Below are 26591 nucleotides of genomic sequence, written 5' to 3' on the forward strand. Positions count from 1 at the left end.
GTTTCTCCATCAACAGTGACTAAAGGGTCGATGTGATATTTTATATTTATGAAGTAATAGAAGATAAGAATATTGGTGAAAAATATATAGGTAAATAGAAGAAAATATCTTAAAATAATATGAAATACTTACCTAGGGAATCAGGGAAGAGTGGTCTATGAAGTCATTGTTTTGTCATGTGGGCTGTTGAGATCATGTTCTTGCTTTACTTGGGTAAAATATTAAAGTGATGTAAAACTGAATTCATGTTTAAAAATTTAACTCAGATAAAATTATACTTATTGGTTCTTTAAGGTCAAGAACAAGGTGAGGATGTCCACTTTTGTCACTTCTAATTAGTACTGGAAATACTAAACATAGCAATTGAGCAAGTAAAACAAAAACACACACAATAGTAAAGAAAGTAATACAGTTATCTTTGTTCACATGTGACATTATCTTATGTATAGAAAATAAAATACATTCATAAACATTTGACTAATAAATACATTCATCAACATTGCAGGATACAAAATCAATTGTATTTCTATACATATTTTAAAAATTTCAATAAAAATATATTCTAAGCTTCACCACTAATGGCATTATACACAGGAGAAAAGAGCTAATGGAAACAAAACCCTAATATTGGTTTCATGGTATGGGGAAAAAATAAGCCTTGAATCTAAGCAATGTCTAATAGGAAGAGAAGGTATAGGTTTAAACATTTTATTGACCATCTCTACAGGCTGATGCTTGGAATGTGTCAGGATATTTTACAGAATTAAACAGTGTTTCATCTTTACTGCTATCACCACCACCACTGATGAGACTGAGCTTTAGAGATTTGAAATGATTTTATCTTAAAATATATATTTTTAGAGTTGGATTTCCAGATCGATCTATCTACCTACCTACCTACCTATTATCTATCTATCAAATAACATCCCCTATGTTATCCCTTAAATATAACACATTTTGAGGTAATAAATCTGAAATGAGAGGGTAACATTTTATTAATCAACAACAAAAGTAACAGAAAAGGAAGAAAGAAAAGAAGACATTGAAGTCATTAAAATAAAAATATTATATATGTGGTAGAAGGTCAAGAATATATGTGAAATGTGTCTTAAAACACAGTTATTTCCATGCTTGTGGTTTACTCATTTTGACATATTCTATTTTCTCATATATACTAGCTTTAGGTATTTACTCTTAACCACACAACAACCATATATTATTTTTTAAATTGGCCTCTCAAAAACTCTAAACGAAATCCAATTCATGTCTTGCTCCCAATACAAAATTCTCTCTACCTAGGAGACTTGGAGATTTCTCTTGCAGAGAAATATCCATATCATCTACTCTGCAATTCTGATTATAGATATACATATTCTGTATGATAAATAAAACCATCCAAATCTGCCCAAAAGTTTCAAAATGAATTGCATATGACTATCACTTTAAATCAATATGCATTAATTTCATTGCATTTTTTCCTATATTTAGACTTGAAAATTAAATACTAAAAATAACTTAATTTTAGTCATTGATATGTTTTATAAAACATATAGATTTTTAAATTATTGTTTTATCATTAAAAAAACTTAAAAAGCTGAATCACAAAGACATTAAGTGAGTTATGCAAGCCTGCACAGTGACCCAGTGACTGAGTTGGAAAATACGGAAGAGTGTCCTCTAGAGTCGAGATAATTGCACATTTTTCCATTGAAGCATAGATTTGTATACTTTTCACTCTCCTTATTTTAGATCAAAACTCTTCCTAATGAAATATTATTCTCAATTACAAAATAAACCTGGGGTGACTCCTAACAGAGAAGCAGCAATAGTAGGGCTTTATTTAACAAGCCTCCTTAAATTAGCTTGTTGAAAATATTATAAGAAATATCACATTAAAAGCCTCTAAAGCATAGAAAATCTCTCCCATATTTCACAGAAATATGGATAACCTCTTCCCTTCTCAAGGTTTCTGAAGTAAATTAAAATGCTGGCCCTGGAGTTCTCATCAGGGCTCAGGGTCAACAAATCTGACTAGCATCCATGAGGATGCTGGTTCAATCTCTGGCCTCAATCAGTGGGTTGAGGATCCTTCATTGCTGTGAGCTGTGGCATAGGCCACAGACATGGCTCAGATCCTGTATTGCTGTGGCTGTAGTATAGGGCAGCGTCTACGGCTCCAATTAAATCCCTACCCTGGGAATCTCCATATGTCATGGGTGGGGGTGCATCCTTTAAAAGATTAATACATACATACATACATACATACATACATACATAAAATTTTGAACCTTCCCCACGTGTAGGGGAAGGGTCTTCCTTTCTTATTATGTGTAGGGCTGGGAAACCATAGGGCTGGGAAACCAGATAACCTGCTCACCAGGTCAATTTTATCAAAAGTTCTTTGAATGTCTTGTCTACAGAGAATTAATTGTAGTTCTTGAAATTTGAGTGATTATATTCACTTAAAATTTTAAAATAAGACTATTTTAATTTCCATCAATTACCTAGAAGTTATACCATTGTAAAATGACTCTCATACTATCAGAATCACATTCACCAGAAATGTGTTTTCTGCATTCTAGACAAGCATTTTCATTCACAGTATTCTTACCTGGATGCTTCCACCTTCTTTCAAATGTTTCTAAAATAGGTTCTAAAAAAAGAAAAAGAGAGTAAAAATAGTACACTTTGACATGTTAACTTGACTTAGGAATATTACTGACAGTATATAATAATCAAGTGTGTGTTTTCAGTTTTGGAAGCTCATTATGTGAGAACAATAATGTTTTACAGTATAAAGAGATCTAGAATATTAAGAGAATATTTGTGTGTGTTTAGGTTTGTGTCCTAATTCATACTACTCAGTGAAATTTTACAATGGTGATCAGCATTATCAGAAAAATTGTTCATTAGGTAAACAGATATTTTCAAATACGGAAACTGATTTTAATAATATCGCCTTCAAATTTGCTTTTGCAATGACCATGTGTTTATTCTGTTTCATTAAACAAGTATATCAGAGTTTAGATATAAAACTAAATATAATTCAGAGTTCCCATCATGGTGCAGTGGTTAATGAATTCAACTAGGAACCATGAGGTTGCGGGTTTGGTCCCTGGCCTTGCTTAGTGGGTTAAGGATCCGGCGTTGCCGTGAGCTGTGCTGTAGGTTGCAGATGAGGCTTGGATCCCGTGTTGCTGTGGCTCTTGTGTAGGCCAATGGCTACAGCTCCAATTAGACTTCTAGCATGGGAACCTCCATATACCACGGGAGCAGCCCTAGAAAAGGCAAAAAAGACGAAAAAAAAAAAAAAAACCTAAATATGATTCTACTTTATCTACCAATAAGAAATAGAAGCAAAGATTAAAGAATGTAACTATCTGAACCTATATTTTTAAGTAGAACAGATATGGAGAAATATAAGCTCTTACAAGCTTTCAACGACATAAACATTAAAGCAGTGTATATCTGTGTACAAAATATCACTGAAGTGTACCTCTAAATTTGAACATCTTTATCAATATTTTTGTCATGATCATTTGTATTCACTTTGCTTGTCATCCACTACAATTATGTGATTATATAGTTTTCAGATTGTTGCTGTATGTTACACTAATTTGATTCTCACAAAACCTCTGCAAGATTGTTTATTCAGATATTTTTATTTTTCCACTGAAAATTTATTGATGTATATAAGAACTAAAAAGGAAATAAATAAAATGCAAAAGTTAAAAGCATAAGATACTTCAATTTTACAAACCACAATTTTAAACCACATGCTTAAAAGTAAAAATTGGATAACCATAATAAATTATATGGCTATTAAATATATGGTTATTAATTGGATTATTTCTGGAAGTTATCCTTCAAATATAATTAGTACATATATATATATTCATACAGAGGTAACAGTAGCCAATTTAGCTTCACTATATTTTCCATTTTATATTTTCATATAAAAACGAGACAAGTAATTTCTAGATTTTGATTAGAAATTTTTCAGGTATGTAGGTTAAAGAACAAGTAGAAGCAGCACAAAGAATACAATGGCTGTCGTATAGCCATTCTTGATTCATTAAAAAAAAATGTTCTAATATGCAGAAAATAAGAAAGGCTGTCCTTGGGAGTTCCCATTGTGGCTCAGTGGAAATGACTCCTGCTAGTATCCATGAAGTTTTAGGTTCAATCCCTGGCCTTGCTGAGTGTGTTAGGGATCTGATTTTGCCATGAGCTGTGGTGTAGGTTGCAGACATGGCTTGGATCCTGCATTGCTGTGGCTATGCTATAGGACAGCAGCTGTAGCTTTGATTCATCTCCTATCCTGTTAACTTCCTTGTGCCCAGGGTACAGCCCTAAAAAAAAAAAAGTACTGGTCTCCACAATCTTTTTTAAGGATTGGGATCCCTAAGCATCAGGTTTATTCTTCAGTATCACTTGAGCACAAAGGTACACTGCCACATGATTAGGTCCTATCTCTTCTAAGACCCTTGTCTCACATCTCTTTCAGAAAGCACATTTATGAATCAGGTCCAGAACTACTTTCTACCATCCATTTCATCCTCTACAAATTAAAATCTTTATTTTCTTAACTTAGACAAAGCTTACATAGATCATGATCAGTCCTTTTCCAAACTGATAACCTAAAATTCTGGATGATTTCAACCTAAAGAATAATTGACCCTGCCAAAAGTGTTAATGCAGTAGTATTGGCTTCTATCAGATTACGCAGTATGCTTGCATGAAAACATTTCTACTCCTCAAGAATGTAATTTATGTTACCCGTGCTATTTTAAAGCATTCTCTTGGTTGCAGTCTATCTTAGAGGATATGTCATAGGTTCTGTATACAGTATACAGTTTTTTAACGATTATAATCTATCATTCTATCTCCTTTTTTTTCTCTATACATTTCTTATTTCAATTATGGCCAAATAAATTCTTCTTACATTTGAAATATGACTTTTATATAAAATTTGATAACATATTTTATCATAAACTATCATAATTATTTTCAATGATACTTCAGCATATGGTATAAGTAAGCATAGCACATAAATGTTCACCATAAATCCAGAACTTTAGTTCATAGATCATATCAGCTATTGCCTTTATCAATTTTATTTTATTGTGCTAACATTTATCAATCAGTAATTCACAATCAGATCAATTGTCAGAATTGTATAACAAATGTTAGATTTAAAAATAGCTTTACATAAAAAAACGTGAATAAATATTTGAGCAGACTATCTTTTATTTTAAGAATGAAAATAAATAGTATAAATTATTAATATATCTTGTTAAACCACCTTTAGCAAAATAAAGTTTTATTGGAGTTCTCTGGATAATTAGATGCCTGGAGGTCTTCATTGCTTGTTATATACTAAAAATATTAGTTCTGAATTAAGTTCTCTTAAGCAGTTGCTAAGAGTCCCTCTTCTTATGCAGTGAAAAAAAAATAAAAACAATTATTGTTAGTACCTTTTATTATATACTCACTTTCAAACACTCACTGGCTTGATTAGCTGAAAGCAGTCCAAATTTCTTCATATAAAGTCATTTTCTGAGTAAACTTCTTTGAAAAATTTCTAAACAAATGTACACATTAATCTTTCATCTCAATAGTTAACATTTTAAATATCTTCTTGTTTTTACTCAAGAGCAAGAATGATTTGATGCCTTTTTTTTTAACTGCAGATTAAATTTAATCTCTCTCTCTCTTTTTTTTTTTTTTTGTTTTTTTTTTTTTTTTGTTTTGTTTTCTCTTAGGAATGTTCATTGAGATTTAGACAAGGTAGGGCAAGTCATTAACAGTCCAGTATGGCCATAAGCTGAGGTTGAGGAATACATTATGACTTCTAAAGATGTTTTCTCAGGTGTGTTAAGGGTCAATTTAGTGGGGAAAGGAAAATATTTTTCAGATTCCTTAAATATTATTATGTCTCTAAACTTTTTGGCACATGTATTTTATATATTGTTTTTCAGTAAGGGCAGAGTAATAATTTGTCTGCATATAGTCATTTATTATCTTTTTTGGTTATACTGACCAAAAATTTGATGAATCAAGTTGAATGTGTTTAATAAAACATAAAAGTGGAAATGTTTATACTATCACACATAGAAGTTGTCTTTAATTTAGAGTATTCATTTCTTAAATTACTTAAATAATTACTTAATTGCTTAAATTTTTTTCATTCTATTAGAAAAATCCACTAGTTAGAAAACAAATTTACATATTGGAATAAGTAATGAATATGATAATATTACTTTGGTGCAATGATATTTAGAAATTATTCAACAATATATTGTAGATTATAATTTACATGTTTTTATATTTCTCATAAAATTTAATTAGTGAACTAATTCCCTCTTTTAGTTGAGAAGGGATAATATTGGTCCAGTTTAAAATTTAAAAAAATAATTTTTACAATATTCGATTCTTGAATTGCAATGTGTCTCAGTGAAGACTTCTTTATGTTTAATTTATTTTGAGCCCTTTGGGTGTCATGGATCTAGATGTTCATTTCCACCCCCATACTTCGGAAGTTTTTTTTGTTTGTTTTATGTTTCTTTGTCATTTACTTTAAATAAGTTTTCTTCCCCCTTTCTTTTGGTTCTTTTACGGTTTTGAATTTTGTTGAACTTACAATTTTTTTTAAATATTGTTTTCTTGATAGTTCTTATTTGCCTGGATTCTCTTTTAGCTCAATAAGCTTTTTTTTTTTTTTTCCCCAGATAAATATTCTGAATTCTTTGTCAGGTATTTATTAGATCTTCATTTCTTTAGGTCAATTACTTGTGCTTTTTCATTTGGTGGTGTAATTTTTCTCTGACCATTATGAAACCTGTAGTCTTGAATTAGTGCCTTCACAATTGAAGAAGCCTTCACTCCTTCTAGTCTTTAAAGCCTGGGTTTCTAAGGGAAAGCTTTTCACCAGGAAGCCCACACAGAGATTTTGGGCTTGCTGGCAGGCAATACAATGGTCAAGCTTCCTCACAGGGTCTATGGGATAGTGGGGTTTATTTTTGTGTCTACATTAAAACTGGATACTTACTTGACTTTAAAGCTCTAAGAGGAAATCTGTCTCTATCCTGAGTATCATGGTATTTGGCAAAATGTGACTTAGCTAGAGTAAAACTCTCCTTCCTACCTCCTTCAATATCCCTTTCCCTATTACTATGTTCCACCTGAATGTTCTAGTCTCATATCTAGAATCCAGAGCCCTTGTAAAATTATGATTATGTGTGGATGGTTATTTATATTTATGTCACTTTGAAGGGATTCAGGGGAATATTCTATCTTATTCTCTTTCAGACCCAATAACCACATGTGAACAGGTCAAAGTACCTCTTGACGTACTGATCGAGTTCATTACAGCCTGCAATGCCCCAGGAAACCCAGGGAATAAATTGACTCTGAAAGACCCATGTACACCCAATGGTGCATTTAAAAGAGGTAGGTATTGAGTACCACATACCTCCCTAGGAGACACCAAAAAAAAAAAAAAAATGATGTATGATATGAAGCCATGGCATTTGTGTTGTCCACAGAAAATAAAATAAAATTTAAAAAATCAGAGTATGTACAGAGGGAGCCTTCTCTCAATGTGACAAACCCCATTCCCTACATAGGATGAAAAATAATATTAATCTTAAAATACAGTGCTGGTGTCTGAAGAAAGGGATTATTTTTCTCAGCCTGTTTACATCATTTTATTTGAGGAGGTCTGGTTTAATGTATAATGCAGATGCACATTGGACATGGGAAAGGCTTACCACAAAGGGAGTGTGTTATTATTATTTTCATTTTGTCTTAGTTTGATCATGCTAGAGAAAAATTTATGATTTTTACCTCATCTTCTCCCCTTTTGATGATAAATCTTTTGATTAAAAGCATTAGGGGAGTAAGTAACATTTGATCCCTCAATGCCAGTGTGGTTTCTCTTTTTCCCTATATCCATTTATACCCTTGATTCTGGGTCATGATAGCTTGGCTTTTTGTTTGTTTGTTTTTCCTTTTCTTTTAGTGGTTTATGCTAGCAAGATGATGGACTGATAGTCAATTCTATAATGCCCAATAGAACTTTTGACAATTTTATCTTACATGTGCTTTGTGCATATTTAGATTTATATAGATCTTAGTTTGATTGTGTTATTAATTCTTTCATCATAGAATTCTATGTTTCAGTAAATTATTCAAATGCATAAAATAAGCACAAAAAAATATGTGGTATGAAAAACGTTTTCTGTATTATGCATTTGACCAATCATCTCTGTTTGCTCTAAAATAATTGTTTTCTGTGTAGACCTAAAGTAAGTAGTAGTATATGTCATGAGTAACTTGATAGCTTAGAAAAGAATAATAATACATATATAATCCTTGGTAAAGCAGAGTATAAAAAGTTCCCTGGTATTGATGGAATCCAAATAAACAAATCATTCAAAGAGTGAGTCTTTGTTACATCTAATAACAATTTTGCCTTTTGAAAAACATTTCTAGGCAAGTTTCAACTTCTTTAAAAATTTTGACATACATTCAACAAATAGTGTGAACAATAGCACAAATACCTCCTCGTTTTGTGAATAGAAAATATAAGGAAATTCTATATTTTTTTACTAACTGGGCAAAGAAATCAGGAATTTCTGCTGTGCTACAATGCTCTTTGTAGTCTCTTCAGCCATTTGATCAATGGTTTTGGTAGATTGCTGAGCTTTTCCACTCTTAGGAACCAAGATTATGAAAAGATTTCACCACCAGGGATCTTGGTACTTTGTAAACATGGATCTAAACAGGATTTTTTTGGTTTTGTATACAGAAAATGGGGTAACACAAAATCCCATTAAGTATAAAATTTCTACTTGTCAAATATTAAGACATTGACAAGCCTACCGTTGGGAAGGTAAGTTGCAATACCACATATGAAGAACGAAACCGTGAGGAAGACAAGTGATTACTTCCAGACTTCTTATTGATAACCTCACTAATTGGAAATTTTGTTGACATGGTATTAAACCATGGGTTATTTCTTTTGCAGGTTTTCCGTAAAAACTATCTGCATGATAGTTTTTTTGATGTGGGAGAGTTGCTGGCACAAGTGACCTGTATTTTCCTCTCTAAGGCATCTGTTAATCAATAAGAAATGGAACAAGGGTGCTAGGTTAAGTTGTTTCTGGTCTCTAAGAATGGAGAGTACTATCAGACAATGGATGGACATATTACTATGTTGGAGAATTTGAACCTGAAAAGTTTGGACAGAGGAAGATCAATATAAGTAACTGATAACCTTAGGAGCACTTGAGAAATCAGTGACAGGAATTACAAGAAGTTTAAATTGGCCTTGTATGATGAAGGAATTTGATATCAAATCTAACAGTCAGTTAAATTCCCTCAGTAGGTATACCTTGTGTTAGTTTTATTAAAATTTTTTTTTCTATTCTAAACATTGAGGTTAAAACACAGCTAGAAATAAAACAAAAACTTTCAATTTTGATAGAGAGAAAGATATTTGGTAAGTAGTATAGTTTGAAATAGTAAGATAGGTCTTACTGGCCTGGTTTAGACCCTTGGGTTATCTGTCTACCAGTGCTGTCTTCTTCTTGTCCAGGATTTGTGGGGGTCTTTCTTACTTAGTCTAAGCCTGGTATCAGAAAAGGGAGTTGCAGTCTGTTCAGGAGAGGACATTTTTTGAGATAGAAAATTTGATTCCAGGAACTTACTCCTCTAATTTTTGCAGCACAAGGGTTTGTTAACATCACCTGATATGGTCCTTTCCAAGATGGTTGTAAAGAGTTTTTTAGTTGATGTCCTTTCCAATAGACAAAGTCTGAAGACTTTATCTCATAGTCCTTTAGGTCTTCATCTTCCAGGACCTCATTATGGAAATAAGCATTAGTAACTATTTATTTTCTTGAAACACATTGATGTTCTTGGTGATAATATAAATTATCACCTTTAAAAAGTACATATTTTATTTAGATGCATGGGTCACTTTGTAATTATTTCGAAAAGCGACAATTGATCTTTACCAAAGGAAGCAGACTTAAGATTTGGGAGCTCCAAGGGAAGAGATTTTGGCCACAAAACTTTAAAACACTCTTAAAATTAGCCAGTTGTTTGGTAATAGTGCTATTGGTCCTTTCTATTGATCCTAAGAATTGAGGGTGTTAGGCACAGTGAAAATTCTGCCTTATCAGCCAAATATTACAGATGGATTTAACAATCTACCCAGTAAAATGAATTCTAGTTGCTATAACTCAGAAGGACTCCCACAAACTGGAAATATTATTTTCAATACTGATTATTCTACTGTTAATGCTGTTGCTCTTCTGCAAGGAAATTCCTCCATCCAGAGCAAAAGCATACATGGTATTTTGGTGATATGTTTGTGCCCTTAAGAGGAAGGCACCTGGATGACTCACAATTGCCAAACATCTAATTGCCATCCTTAGGGAGGGAAAGCGTCCTTGAGAGCCATGGAGGGATTTATCAGAATTATATTTAGGATATATAGAACACCTGTTATAAACATTATGAGCTGTAGTGGGAGAAGGATTCCAGATATATTGTTTTCCCCATAATATTATTTCTTCAGGTACCTCATGTGTCAGGGAATGTATATGGTTAAGCAAAGATAATCGGGCACTCATAGGTACTATAGGCCTCTTATTTGTTCTGAACCGTATTTTTAGAATGGGATTAAAATAAAATAATAATAATGACTTATTTTATTCTAGGCCTGCTTTTCATTTTCTGAAGCCAGCTAAAGATACTTCTTAACAGTTTCATCAGAGATCTATTTCAGCACAAGTCATTCTCAAAATTGTATATAAGTAAAGTTTAAGGCACTTTGTTTAGCTAAAAGATTAGCCAATCCATCCACTCTCAGATTTGGAATGTCTGTTTTTTTTTTTTTTTTTTTTTTTTCTTTTTCTTTTTAGGGCCTTATCTGTGGCATATGGAGGTTCCCAGGCTATGGGTCAAATCAGAGCTACAGCTGCCAGCCTATGCCACAGCCACAGCAATGCAGGATCCAAGTTGCATCTGTGACCCACACCATAGCTCATGGCAATGCCAGATCCTTAACCCACTGTGGGAGGCCAGGGATCAAACCCACAATGTCATGGTTACTAGTTGGATTTGTTTCTGCTAAGCCACAATGGGAACTCCCTGTCTGTATATTTTAATGATAGCCAAATGTTAGGGCAAATGAATGGAATCTAGTAGTTTTGAGACTAGCTGTCTACTATTTAATAGGCTGGCCAGAAATGAGGAATCCATTCTATTTCCTTAACATGCAAAAATCATGAGCTACTCTGAAGGTATAGCTACTGTCAGTATAAACATTTGTTATATAATATTTGGCTGATTGATGAGCCCTAATTAATGTAGTTAGTTCAGCTTATGGGCCAATTCAGTTTCTGGTAAGTAAGATCTTTCAATTACTTCTACAGTCAAAATTATTGCATACCCAGGTAAATAATATCCTTCTTCATGCTTTAAACATGATCCCTCTGTTAACTAAATTTAGTCAGCATTATCTATGGGAACTTCTTTTAAATCTGTCCTAGGAGTGAGAAGATAGGCATTTAGTGTAATGCCATCATGATTGCTGTTAGGGGACCATTGACTGAAATTGCCCCCCCTTGGTCAGGCATGATAATTCCCACTTGGATGGATTATCTAACAATAGGATGCCCTGATAAAGAACGTTGTGCTGCCATGAAGATTAACTGGGGGAATTTGGGAGAGGCCAAAAAGAGGGAAGAGACAACCAACCTCCCAGAATCCTTGGTGCTGGAGTCCATCTTGGCTGAGAGGTGCATTCACCAGCAGGAAGGACCTTAGGCCAGACCATGTAGGGATCAAGCAAGATAACCAGTCAGAGACAATCCAGAAAGTAACCCCATTTCCATAAAACTGGAGACCATGGGCCCTGAGGAAGAGCAGTTCTCCCATGTTCCTTTACCTCATTGATCTCCAACCAGGTGCCCCTTCCCAATAAAGTCTCTTGCTTTGTCAGCAAGTGTGTCTCCTCAGATAATTCATTTCTGAGTGTTAGATGAGAGCCCATTCTCAAGTCTTTGAAGGAGTTCCACTTCCTGCTTATTCTTCACCTTGAGATGCTGGAAGAAAAGTTGCAGGGTTAAGAATATTCCATTGAGCCAAAGTAATATTGGGTGAAAAGAGTAATATATTTTGTAAGAGGACAATTGATTCAGGATAGTGTTGAGCGCTATGAGAATTTAAAAGAGTTTCAACTGAGTGAGGAATGTAAAGAATCAAAGGAGGCCCCATTACAAATTAATCAGTAGATTTGCATAAAGACTGTTACTGAAATAGCCTAATGCAGGGTGGGGACTCTCTTGCAACTGAACCTAACTGCTGATTATAATATCCTATTGGTCAATGCAGCTCACCATGCCTCTGAGTTAATAAACTCAGGGCATTTCTTCTATCTTCATGCACAAAGATGAAAAATGGTAATTTATAATTAGGATGGCTTAAGGATGGAGCTAATGAAGATTTTTCACACATTTATATCCTTTCTCCTATTATCCATTCAAATGGGTCTGGTTGGTCCGGCTTAAATAATGCAGAGTGGTTGAGCAATGAAGGAAAAACTTTGTACCTAATTCCTGCAATATCCAGTTAGACCTAGAAATCCCATTAGCTGTTTCTTAGTTTGGGAAAATGAAAAAGTCAAGATTTCCCTAATTCTTTCAGAATCAGTCAATAATCTTTCCCTAGATATTAAGTGGACTAAATATCTTACAATTGGTAAGCAGAATAGTAGTTTATCTTAGGATACCTTATTCCCCTTAGAGGTTAATGTTATAAAAGGTGGATTATGTCTTTGGGGAGTCTGTTCAGTTCTAGAACACTTAAGTAAATCATCCATATATTGTATTTTAAAGCAGAGCCATTCGAAAAGTATACATCAGCCAAGTTAGCTCTAAGTATTTGAGAAGAATATATATACGGCACTCAGTAAATCCTTGTGGGCTAACTGTCCAGTTACATTAATGACCTTTGTATGTAAAGACAAAGAGATGTTGGCTTTCTTTTCTTACTATAATGCTAAAGAATGAACTATGTACATATATCAATGAAAAGAAGAGATGTTTGCTAGAACATCTCTAGCTGAGAGATAAGCATGAGTAATAATAATATACATTATTTTTTAGGACTGCACTGGTGGCATATTGAGATTCCCAGCTATGGGTCCAATCAGAGCTGCAGTTGTCAGCCTATGCCAGAGCCACAGTAATGCCAGATCCAAGCTATGTCTGCAACCTAAACCGCAACTCACAGAAATGCCAAATTCTTAACCCACAGAGTGGAGCCAGGGATTGAACCAGTATCCTTATGAATAGTAGACAATTTCATTTCTGCTGAGCCAGAACAGGAATTCCCCAAAAGGTTTTTTTGAAGCTCTCAAGTCCTGAACAAACATGCAGTCTTTTCCATTTGCCTCTCTCAGAGGTGAAATGAAAGTATTGTAAGAACTGATACAAGGAATTCTAAGTCCTTTCTTAAAGAATATCTGAATAACAATTCTTATTCTATTTAATGCTTCTGGTCTGAATTGATCTTATTTGACATTGGGTAGAAGCTTGAAATTATCAACAATTTCTTTACTGGGAATAGATATTTTAATTGTTCCAATATCTGAGGAGGAAGACAATCATAATTCCTCAGGAAATGTTAATAGTAAATTGTTACTGTTTTCTTGATTTGTCTGAATTTTTATTTTCATAACCATCACTGTCTCAGTAATTATGTTCTGACCTGGACCTACAACTTTTAAGTCTAAAATTACTTTCCCCTAAAGTGTCCAGGTCCCTTGAAATAAAAGCTGATATGGTCGTTTCAAGTCTGACTGGAATTTGGCCAGGTTAGTTTTGGAGGTTTGCCAAAATGCTACAGCTACAATAATCTTGGCAGTACTTTCTTTCTCTCGTTTCTGTAAGGTTTTAGAAAGTTTGTCAACAATAGTGACAAGAGCATTAGTATGCCTAGTAGCCCAATAAAATTCACATCTTTAACTAGTTGTGCCAATTATTTTTCTAACCCTTCTCGAACAAGTTGTGTTTAGTATTGGATCATTATGATGGTTCAGGAAATGCTCTAGACACAGTCAGAGTACTTTTTGAATATCTTTTCAATTTTTTTTTTAAATAAAAATATAATCTCTCTCTGTTTGCATTGATGGAAATTTGTCCAATCTATTTTCTGTGGGAAGATTTTTAGAATATTTTGATATAAGATTACTTTGATATGAGAATATTTTGATATAATTTCTCCTCATTTCTGGTGATCCGGAGCTTCATATTTTTGAAAATCCTCCACAGGTTTCTCACAATTTATCTACTGGAGCTATTTTTATGTTGTACTTTCAAACACTAGTAAGTGTGTAAGATTCTACTTGTCTAGAAATCTGGGCTCATGAGTTCTTACTACAAGAGGATATTCTTTAGCAAAACCCAAAGGATCTTATAAATGATTTGGAAAATTCTTACTTAAATTTCTAGTTTTCATCCCAGTACAAGGTGTAGAGGTAAGAGCAGTTTCCCTTCTGCCTGTGGACTTCACATTAAAGAGAGCTTCTATTACCTTAGAGTTGCTTTTATTTTTTACCTTGGAATTGATTTTTTTTTTTCTCCTGGTGTTGGACGAGGGAAAAGAGAAAGGTCAGGGTGAAGCAGGTGATAGATGGGTCCCAGGCTGAGGAACTGTAATCTATTCCTTATGGACAGATAACTTTAAGATAAAACCTGTGTCCTGCTTGGATAAAAGATAGAGACCATCTATTTCTCTTTCTTGATGTTAAGGAGACCTCCAGAACTACACACACTCAGAAATTTCCTCAAGGGTCAGAGAAAGGAGTGGCCCAGGCCATGGTACATCCTGTCAACTTCCTAGAAATGTTTGTTCTAGAATTCATCCTGGTTAAAAGATGCTTGTGCACACACAGAGAAGGGTCCTGAGTCAGGCCAAAGACAGATGAAGCAAGATGATTGGCCAGAGGAAGCCCGAAGGACTGCCCCCATAAAAGTGATTAAAACAACCTCCAAAGAATGTGTCACTCTCTTCCTCTCTTGTTCCTTCTTTCTGTCCATGTTGTCTCTATCTCTCTCTCCCTCTCTAACCGCCTCCTAGCCTGCCTCTGCTTTCTCCACACCTGTCTTCTGTCTCTTCTCTATTATATAAACACTTATTTGCCTCACTACCTTCAGTCTCTCTGCAGAATTCTTTCTCCTAAGGGACATGTTCCAGGGGCCTACCTCTATTGGTTAGGGTTCAGCATTCTCACCACACAGCCACCCAAGAACAAGGGCAGAGGAGATCACAACAGAGAGTATATAATGGAGTTGAGAAGAGATGGAGGAGGAGGCAACTAACTGGCTTCTGAGGTTTGTCTTAATTGAATTACTATCATAATAAGTTTCAGTTTGTTTCTTGCAATGAAGCCATTTTATTATTTCCCTGTTTTGAGCCTTATAGTTACCAAGTACATCATGCCTCCCATTCTGGTTGTTTGATTTTATAGCTGTATTTTTCTAATTGAGTGCACAAATATAATTACATAAATCAAAAAGGCCCCATTTAAAAAAATAAGACCTTTTTTAAAATTTAGTAATTTTTAAAAATTACTAAATGAATTTTATTACATTTATAGATGTACAACAATCATCACAATGGAATTTTACAGCATTTCCCTCACAAACCCTTAGTGCATTCCTGCACTCGCCCAGTCTATCTCATTCGGAAACCATATGTTTTTCAAAGTCTGTGAGTCAGCATCTGTTCTGCAAGGAAGTTCATCATGTCCTTTTTTTAGATTCCACATGGAAGTGATACCATTTGATGTTGTGTCTCACTGTCTGACTCACTTCACTTAGCATGATAATTTCTAGGTCCATCCATGCTGCTAAAAATGCCAGTATGTTGTTGCTTTTAACGGCTGAGTAATAAATATTCCACTGTGTATATTTACCACTTCTTCTTTATCCACTCTTCTGTCGATGGACATTTATGCTGTTTCCATGTCTTGGCTATTGCAAATAATGCTGCAATGAACATTGGAGTACATGTGTCTTTTTGAATCATGGTTGTCTCTGGATAGATGCCCAGGAATGGGATTGCTGGATCAAATGGTAGTTCTATTTTTAGTTTTCTGAGGAATCTCCATACTATTTTCCACAGTGGTGGCACCAATTTACATTCCCACTGACAGGGTAATAGGGCTCCTTTTTCTCCACACCCTCTCCAGCATTGTTTGTAGACTTTTTGATGATGGCCATTCTTGCTGGTGTAAGGAGGTACCCAATGGTGGTTTCGATTTGCATTTCTCTAATAATGAGTGATGTCACACATCTTTTCATGTGTTTCTCGGCCATCTGTATGTCTTTTTTGGAGAACTGTCTGTTTAGATCTTCAGCCCATTTTTCGATGGGGTTGTTTGGTTTTTTGGTATTGAGATGTAGGAAGTGTTTATAAATTTGGCAGATTAATCCTTTGTCAGTTGATTCATTTGCAAAGACTTTCTCCCATTCCATGTGTTGTCTTTTCATTTTATTTGGGTTTTTCTGTGCAGAAACTTTTAAGTTTAATTAAGTCCCATTTGTTTTTACTGTCATTACTCTAAGAGGTGGATCTGAGAAGATGTTGCTGTCATTTATGTCAGAGAGTGTTTGGCCTATGTTTTCCTCTAGGAGTTTTAGAGTATCTGGTATTATGTTTAGGTCTTTAATCCATTTTGAGTTTATTTCTGTGTATGTTGTTAGCAAGTGATCTAACTGCATTCTTTTAAATGTGACAGTCCATTTTTCACAGCAACAATTATTGAACAGGCTTTCTGTTCTCCATTGTATATTCTTGCCTCCTTTGTCATAGAATGGTTGACTGTAGGTGTATGGATTTAACTCTGGGCTTTCTATCCTGTTCCACTGATCTATTTTTCTGTCTTTGTGCCAGTACCGTATAGTTTTGATGACTGTTGCTTTGTAGTATGGTCTCAAGTCTGGGAGCCTGATTCCTCCAGCTCCATTTTTCTTTTTCAGGATGTCTTTGGCTATTCTGGGTATTTTGTGCTTCCAAACAAACTTTAGGAGTGTCCGTCATGGCACAGTGGTTAACGAATCTGACTAGGAACCATGAGGTTGCGGGTGCGGTCCCTGCCCTTGCTAAGTGGGTTAACGATCCAGCATTGCCATGAGCTGTGGTATAGGTTGCAGATGCAGCTCGGATCCTGTGTTGCTGTGGCTCTGGTGTAGGCTGGCGGCTACAGCTCCGATTTGACCCCTGGCCTGAGAACCTCCATATGCCGCTAGAGCGGCCCAAGAAATAGCAAAAAAAAAAAAAAAAAGCCCAAACAAACTTTAAAATATTTTGTTTGAGCTTTGTGAAAAATGACCTTGGTAATTTGATAGGGATTTCATTGAATCTGTACATTGCCTTGGGTAGTATAGTCATTTTGATAATATTGACTCTTCCAATCCAAAAGCATGGTATGTCTTTCCAACTGTTTGTGTCATCTTCGATTTCTTTCATCAGCATCTTATAGTTTTCAGAATAAAGGTCTTTTGTCTCTTTAGGTAAGTTTATTCCTATGTATTTTATAGTTTTTGATGTGATGGTAAATGGGATTGCTTCCCTAATTTCTCTTTTTGCTCTTTCATTGTTAGTATATAGAAATGCCATCAATTTCTGTGTATTAATTTTATATCCTGCAACTTTGCCAAATTCATTGCTGTGTTCTAAAAGTTTTCTGGTAGAGTCTTTAGGATTCTCTAGGTATATTGTCATGTCTTCTGCAAATAGTGATAGTTTTAATTAATTCTTCCTTTCCAATTTGAATTTCTTTTATTTGTTTTGCTTTTCTGATTGCCATGGCTAGGACTTCCAAAACTGTTGAATAGTAGTGGTGAGAGTGGACATCTCTGTCTTGTTTCTGATCTGAGTGGGAATTCTTTCAGCTTTTCACCATTGAGGATGATGTTCGCTGTGGATTTGTCATATATAGCCTTTATAATGTTGAGGTAGGTTCACTCTATGCCCACTTTCTGGAGGGTTTTTATCAGAAATGGGTGTTAGATTTTGTCAAAGTCTTTTTCAAAATCATCTATTGAAAGGTTTTTATTCTTCGGTTTGTTAATGTAGTGTATCACACTGATTGATTTGTGGATATTGAAGAACTTTTGCATCCCTGGGATAAATACCACTTGATCACGATGTAAAATCCTTTAAATGTATTGCTGGATTTGGTTTGCTAGTATTTTGTTGTAGATTTTTGCATCTATGTTCATCAGTGAAATTGGCCTGTGATTTTTTTTTTTTTTTTGTGGTATCTTTGGTTTTGGTATCAGGGTGATGGTGGCCTCATAGAATGAGTTTGGGGGTATCTCTTCCTCTGCAATTTTTTGGAATAATTTTAGAAGCATAGGTGTTAACTCTTCTCTAAATGTTTGATAGAATTCGCCTGTGAAGCCATCTGGTCCTGGACTTTTGTTTGTTGGAAATTTTTTTGTTGTTGTTTGATTTTATAGCTAGATTTTTCTAATTGACTGCATAAATACATACAGTTACATAAATGAAAAATGGCCCATTTTTAATTTCTAAGGGGCAACTTATATTTGGTCATATTTTCCCATTTAGTTAAATACTTGCAAAATTTATTTCCATAAGCCCATGTAAATACTTGCAATGCAGATATATAAACAAATAATTAATTTTATATGTAAGATTCAGTTTTCTTTTTTAGTCAAAGACCTGCTTTAAACATCAGAGAAAATTATTTTGACAAGACACAAAATCTTTGTTTTATAGGCAAGTTTCTTCAAAAGTAAAGAAAAAAACTTTTCAATTTCTTATTAAGAACAGGCCACTAATGTAGTAAAAATTGTTGTTTTAAGAGTGAATACCCACACTCTAATTTTGTACCAAATCACCTTCAATATTACAACTCATTTAAAAATTAATTATATTTATTCTAATTTTAGCCAGTTTTAGTACACATAACATTTCTTTCCAAAGATTACTTTCCAGAGATCTGGGAGAAAGGAATCCAAAGATTTCTTTCCAGAGATCTTGGAAAAATGACTATGGTAAAAATTCTCACCCATAGCTGGCTTCTTCCAGTTTTCCCATTATATAACCTACAGGCTCCAAGTGAAGACCAAAGAAATTCAAAGAAGTTTATATTGTGGCTCGGTGGGTTAGGAACATAATCTCTGAGGACATGAGTTTGATTTGTGGCCTTCCTCAGTGGATTAAAGAATTGGTATTGCCTGAAGCTGCCACATAGATCAGTTACTTCCAGGAGCAAATGATTTCTTAGTTATTAAATACTAAGTACTGTCCACACTGCACAGCACAAACACATATGTTTTATACAACTTGAGGTCAATGAGATACTTGAGCCTTAACCTCAACACTGTCTAATTTCCACAGAGCTAATGAATCATGAAATCCCCATAATTTTATCAAGCAAATGAAAACAGAAGCTCAACTTTCAAAATGATAAGATTCAGCAAAAAATATTTTATTTTTCTCTAAATTCAGGAACAAGATAAGGATGTCTAATCCCCAACTTGAATTAAACATAATATTAGAATAATTTTCCACAACAGATATAAAAGACATCTAAATTGTATGAGTAAAACTGTCAATATTTATAGCTAACATGGTATTTTACATAGAAAACCCTAAAGTAGTCACCAAAAAGCTATTTGAACTAAAAAAATAAATTCACGATATTTCCAGAATACAAATATAATATACAGAAAATTTGTTGTTTTTCTATACATCAATAATAAGATATCATAAAAAAGGAAGTTTAAAATACCTGTTTAAAATCACATCAAAAAAAGTAAAATAGCTGCAAATAAACTTAACCAAAGAGGCAAAAGACCTATACTTAGAAACTATAAAACAATCGTAAAGGAAATTGAAGATTAAAGAAAGAGAAAATTTTCCTATGATCTTTGAATAGAAGATTAATATCATCAAATGGCCATAATACACAAAGCAATTTACAGATTTAATAAAATTTCTATCAAAACACCCATGAATTATTTATATAACTAGAAAAAATAATCCTCAGATTTATGTAGCACCACAAAAGATCCTAAATTTCCAAGTAATCTTGGGAGAAAGAAAACTCCTTGACTTCAAGCAATAGTATAAAGCTACAGTAATTTAAGAAGCATGGTACTGACACAAAAAGAGACACATAGGTCAATGGAAGAGAATACAGAGACTAGCCTTAAATCTAGTCACTGATGATCAATAATCTACTACAAAGGATGCAACAATATAAAACGGGCAAAGGAGTCTCTTCAAGAAGTGGTACTGGAAACTGGAGAGCTATACATAAATTAATAAAATTAGGACATTTTCTCTCACCTCATATACAAAAATAAAATAAAAATGGACTAAAGACCTATTTTTTAAGTCCCCAGGCTAGGGGTTGAATTGGAGCTATGTCTACCTGCCTATGCCACAACAACAGTAACACAGGATCTGAACTGCATCTGTGACTTACACCACAACTCATGGCAATGCCGGATCCTTAACCCACTGAGCAAAGCCAGGCATCAAACTCACATCCTCATTGATCCTAGTCAGGTTCATTAACTGCTGAGCCATGAAGAGATCACCATAAGACTCCAAGAAAATAATATAGGCATAATACCACTTGATACAAATCATAGCAATATCTTGGTGGATCTGTCCCCTAAGGTGAAAGAAAACAAAAGAAGAAATTTTGTAAAAAGGACCTAATTTAATTTGAAAGCTGTTTTACATCAAATGAAAAGACAACTTACTTACTGGGAGAAAATATATGCAAACGATATGACCAACAAGGGGATATTATCTAAAATACATAAGCAGTCCATATATCCCAGTATCAAAAGAGCTAAACAAGAAGAAAAAAAATGGGCAGAAGAACTGAATAGAACTTTTTCCAAAGAACACACAAATATCCGGCACACACATGAAAAAATGCTCAATGTGGTTAATTATTAGAGAAATGCAGGTTAAAAAAATTATAAGATATCACCTCACATCTTTCAGAATAGCTATCAATAAAAGACCATTTGGGAAAAGGTAATCATTGAACACTGTTCAGAGAAACGAAATTTAGTGTAGCCACTATGGAAAAGAGTATGGAAATGCCTCAAGAAATTATAAATTGAGGAGTTCCCATTGTGGCTTAGAGTTCCCATTATGGGTCAGTGGGTTAAGAACCTGACATAGTGGCCATAAGTATGTGGGTTGAATCCCTGGCCTGGCTCAGTGAGTTAAGTATCAGGCATTGTCACAAGCTGCAGCATAGGTTGCAGATACAGCTTGGATCCAGTGTTGCTGTGACATAGGACTGCACTTGCAGCTCTGATTTAACCCCTGGCTTAGGAAGTTCCATATGCCACAGGCGCATCCATAAAAAGGAAATAAATAAATAAAAATAAAAATTGAAGTACTGTATTATTTTTCAATACCTGGGTATATATTTAAAGAAGATAATAATACTATTTCAAAAAGATACACACATCCCAAAGTTCTTAGCAACGCTATTTATAATAGCCAAGATATGAAACCAACACTAGTGTCCATCTTCAGATGAATAGTAAGGAAGATGTGGAAAATACAATACAAGGGCATATTACTGAGCCATAAGAGGAATGAAATTCTGCCATTTATAGCAATGTGGATGGACCAGAGAATTTCATCCTTAGCAAAATTAGAGAAAGACAAATACTGTATGATATCACATGTGGAATTTTAAAAATAAAACAAATGTATATGCTAAATCAGAAATAGACTAAAAGTTATAGAAAATAAAAGCTAATGGCTAACACAGGGTTAGAGAAAGGGGGAAGGGACAATATAGGGATATAGTATCAAGAAACTCAAACTACTATGTATAAATTTTTGTTTTCTTTCTGTATTTTGCTTCTAAAATGTTAAGTGTTTGGCGGGGGGGGGGGGAAATACCAGTGGGTGTAGATGAAATATCTGTTGAAATTGACTAACTCTTTTTCTGAGAAAGAAGACTATTAGAATAAAAGATTTCAGGAAATCCTGTTGTTTCAATATTTGCTGGTGAGCTCTTTATCTCCACTTTCTGAGTTTTTGGTGTGAAAACCTGAATAATTCACACCTTTGTAGGAATGCCATGAATAAGTTCAATGATGCCATTGCACCACTAAATATGCCTCTTAAGCCTACGGATTATTTTAGGCTGGTTATTTTCAAGAAACAACAGACAAAGGAAAATCTCTGAAAACTGGAGTGGAATTGATCATTTTCTAAGATATATTTACATTTGTAAGGGAAGTCTCCATTTGGAAAAATCTCTTTTCTTTGTGCTGAATGCAGTGATGGCCAAATCTCTAGAAATTCCTATCAATGCTGAAGTCAGTCACCAAATCTGCATACCAAATATATCCCTGGTTCTGTGTTTCTCATGATAACCAACCATTACTTTCACTTTTCCCAACATTTTTTGTCTTTAGCTGAAGATGGTCTTTAAGATAATGGCTTGAGCCATTTTGGGGAGTTACTCAGTTTTCTTGGGTTTCTCCCATGTATACAGGAGGTATACATGTTAATACATTTTTTTCTATTAACCTGATTTTATTATAGGGAAAATTTCAGAAAGATCAAGATGGACAGAGAAAAATATATAGTTTCTTCCCTATATTATTAACTAATAGCTTAGGGTATATTTTTTCCATCATACTTTTTAGCAAACTAAGTCTAGAGATATGGTGTAACTCCTCTAAGACGTGGTGTGTCAGGTCCTACACTACATACACATCTTCTGATTCTCTCAATTATTCACTCCTGAAATGGATAAAGGGTCTGGAATGGACATCCTTTCTCAATTCCACATTCCATTGATTATTTACAATGATAACAACTGAAATATCCACCAGATATTATCATCTTTTTTTCCTGGTTTCCATGATTTTTTTTCTTTCTATTCACTAATTCTACTTTTCTCAGGGCATGTAGCAGGTGTGCTTGAATAGTCTCTCACGCAGAAGTGTTACTTGCTTGATTGAAAGCTGTTCCTGCTATTTGAAATTTTGTTTATTCTATCTCTGAGCATGAATGTATGTGGAGGAGTTATGTTGGGTTGCAATATTAGCATATGTGTTGGGGGTGCTTAAAAAGTTTTGAAAAACTGTTGCAATATTACAAAGTAAATATATTTTCACTTAAATATTCTTCTTAAGTAACATTTGAGAAAGCAATTATTCCTACTCTATAGCACAGGAAAATATATCAAATCTCTTGGGATAAACCATGATGGAAAATAACCTAAGAAATGGAATATATACATTCCATATCTATATATCTCTCTATATATATCTATCTATCTCTATATCATCTATATCTATCTCTCTATATATACATATAAGTCACACACACATGTATGACTGGATCACTGCTGTATGGCAGAAATTGACACATTTAAAATCAACTATATTAATAAATGTAAAAAAAGAAAATAATTTTTAACAAATTTTAAAATCAAATTACCTTGTATTTGAAGACACATTCTTAAAAGAAATGCACATTTCTGCAGGGATCACTGGGCGACAGTGCTAATGCTTCAAACAGGAGGTTTACTTGACCTGATAGATTTTTCTGGGATGTAGTGGTGGCACCTGTTTTGGAAAGTGACTAAGCCATGATATGAATAGCTAAAATTGGTTCATACAAGTTAACTTTCTCCAGACTCTTTCAGTAGAATTATGAGATGTAGTGAATGGAGAATAAAACATCATCAGAGAGATATAATCTAATACAAGAATTACAGTGAATACTTAGGATATAAACTGAATATGTGTGGAAAGTGGGGGATAGTTGCAAGAAAGTCCTTGATATTTACAATATCTACTAATTAGACAAAACTCTGACCCATTAATTTTATGATTCTTATTTCCCCAAAGCAAAAGACTTTGTATGGCCTTCAGAACAAAGACTTCAGACCAACTCTTTGTATTCCACTGGGTTGTCCCTTGGTTATATAAATTCTGAGTGCAAATCATTGAACTCTTCAACAAAGTATTATAGAGAATAAATCATATTGAGTAAAAAAAAAATGCTTGTTCTCTTTTGGTAACTCCAAATCCTTATTATTGATCCTTAGTTATAGCTGATATACCATCACTTCCCTAGGATGCACCACCATAAGGGGAACATCAAATTATCATTTCTATTCAACATGGTGTAAGGACTTCAGAATCTCTGATGAAGTCTCAGCTCAAACTCTGATATGTATTTTCCCTATATGAAGAAAAGAATAACTGTTAATGGTAATTGTAGGCCTACTATGAGGAGAACAAGAAGTCTTTTGACACTTATTTCAATCTAGTCATTCAGAAAACATGTTTTAGATATATTGTAAACTAAATGGAAAATAGTAAAACTAGTATGCTTAATGACACCTTCAGTTAGTTTTCATTTGTATTATTACATGACAAAACTATTTTCATTGACAGCATATGAAAAAAAAAATTAAAAGCTTTTGAAATTAATGGGGAAAAAAAACTCCATGAAGGAAAAAGAATGAGGCTGGAAGACATATTCATATATGACAATTTTGTCCAGGCATGAGTGTTTTTTCATATAGACTAATTTGAGTTCTTTTATTTAAAGATAAGTAATATTTTAAATTATAGTATGCTGCTGAATGGATTTATACCAAATCTGATACTACTGCAAAAACTTTTCCACATTTTTCCAACAGAAGATGCTCTGAACTACTCTTCTCAGAGCCCCCAATCACCTCCTTATTTCTAAGGCTATAGATAAAAGGATTGAACTTTGTGGTCAGAATAGTGTAGAACACAACCAGAGTTGTCCTCCTTTGGAGTATGTAGAAATTTGGGGCATAGGTAAGAGTAAACAAGTAGTCCAGAGTAGATAGTTACCACAGCGAGGTGGGGTCTGCAGGTTGAATACACCTTCTTCTTCCCTTTGCTGATTGCATAAGATAGACAAAAAGAACACAGTCATAGGAAAATTTAATACAAGTTAAAAGCAACAAAAAGAAGAAATTAGTGCTCAAAAACAAGTGTTCTCATAGACCCAGGTGTCTATGCAGGCCAGAGTCAACATGGCTGTGATACCAGAGAAGAAATGTTTGATGGCCCTAGATTGGCAATAAGGTGTGGGCAGAGGAGTTGATTTAGCTTAGCAACCAAGATCACATTATCATCAACACACACATACACTCTTTTGCTGATTCTGATGGAATAGTAAAGAGGAAAGCAAATGGCCACTTAACAACCATAGCCATTGCACCCAAAATAAATCCTCCTGTACCTGCTAGAGTCAAGAAGAAGAATCTCTAATCCAAATATATATATATGAGATTTACTCGCTTTTAAACTGAAAATTGTTGGTCATTTTGGAGATAATGGTGGAGATATAGGTCAGGTCATTGAAAGAGAGCTGAAAGAAATACATGTGTGTGGAGCTGGGTGTCCAAGAGGATGAGAATGATCTTGGAGAGGTTGCCAAATAGATCCATTAGGAAAATGAGAACAATGAGAATAAAAATAAAGTTACCAATCCCTGAACTCCAATAAATGAAATCAGTTGATATTTGAATATAATTTTCCATGTGGCATTAATATAATTGCTCCTGAAAGCAGATACCTGACGAAGTAATTCAAGTTTAAAACAATAAGCTAACTTCAAGTTATTATTTTAGTCAGGCTGTGCATTATTTAAAATTTTACAGGTCTTAAATTCAAAGCTGCAGTTATTTTTTTTGGAAAAAGATTTTTTTTTAATCTAGAGATTAAAATTTGAAAATACAAACCTTTTTAGCCAAAGAGTTTTCTAGAAAATCTTTAGTTATATCTTGACTTTATTAGGAAAAGTGGTTATACTGCTCTACACAAACTCAAATAACTTAAAAATCAGATAAAATATTTAAAGTATATTAAGTGGAAATCAATGTAAATGAATACATTATACAATTTTACTTTGAATAAATGCTTATTACTATTAAATAACTATTTCATTTTCATATTTAAGTCCTAAGACTTATCTCTAAATCTGCAAACAACTATTACTTCATATTGAGAAGCTATTTTTCTGCCTTGAGACTTCTTTGCACAGAAATGTCAAATCAGGTAATATTACCTTGAGGTCAGATAACATTTGGCTCATCTGTTGTTAAATCAGCATGAATCCATATGTCAAGTACAATTTACACAATTCATTCTCTTATTCCTCCACAATGAGATTTTCAATGCTATAATTAAGGTAGACACAATACTCATTGTAGTTTGATAAATCTGTTCAAGCTCTCCTAAACAGCATAGTTTCTCCCCACCCTGGGACTTCTCTAGTACTTACATGATAAACATTGCTTTATGGCACTTTCTCCTACAGTTATTTTTAACATTTTTAGTAATAGTTAATATTGTCACATTTTAAAATTGAAAAAATAAAAAAGGAGTTCCCATTGTGGTTCAGTGGTATTGAACCCAACTAGTGTCCATTAAGATGTGAGTTCAGTCCCTGACCCTTGTTAGTGGGTTAAGGATCCAGCATTGCCTTGA

Source organism: Sus scrofa, chromosome 2 (genome assembly GCF_000003025.6).
Source record: "Sus scrofa isolate TJ Tabasco breed Duroc chromosome 2, Sscrofa11.1, whole genome shotgun sequence".
Classification (NCBI taxonomy): domain Eukaryota; kingdom Metazoa; phylum Chordata; class Mammalia; order Artiodactyla; family Suidae; genus Sus; species Sus scrofa.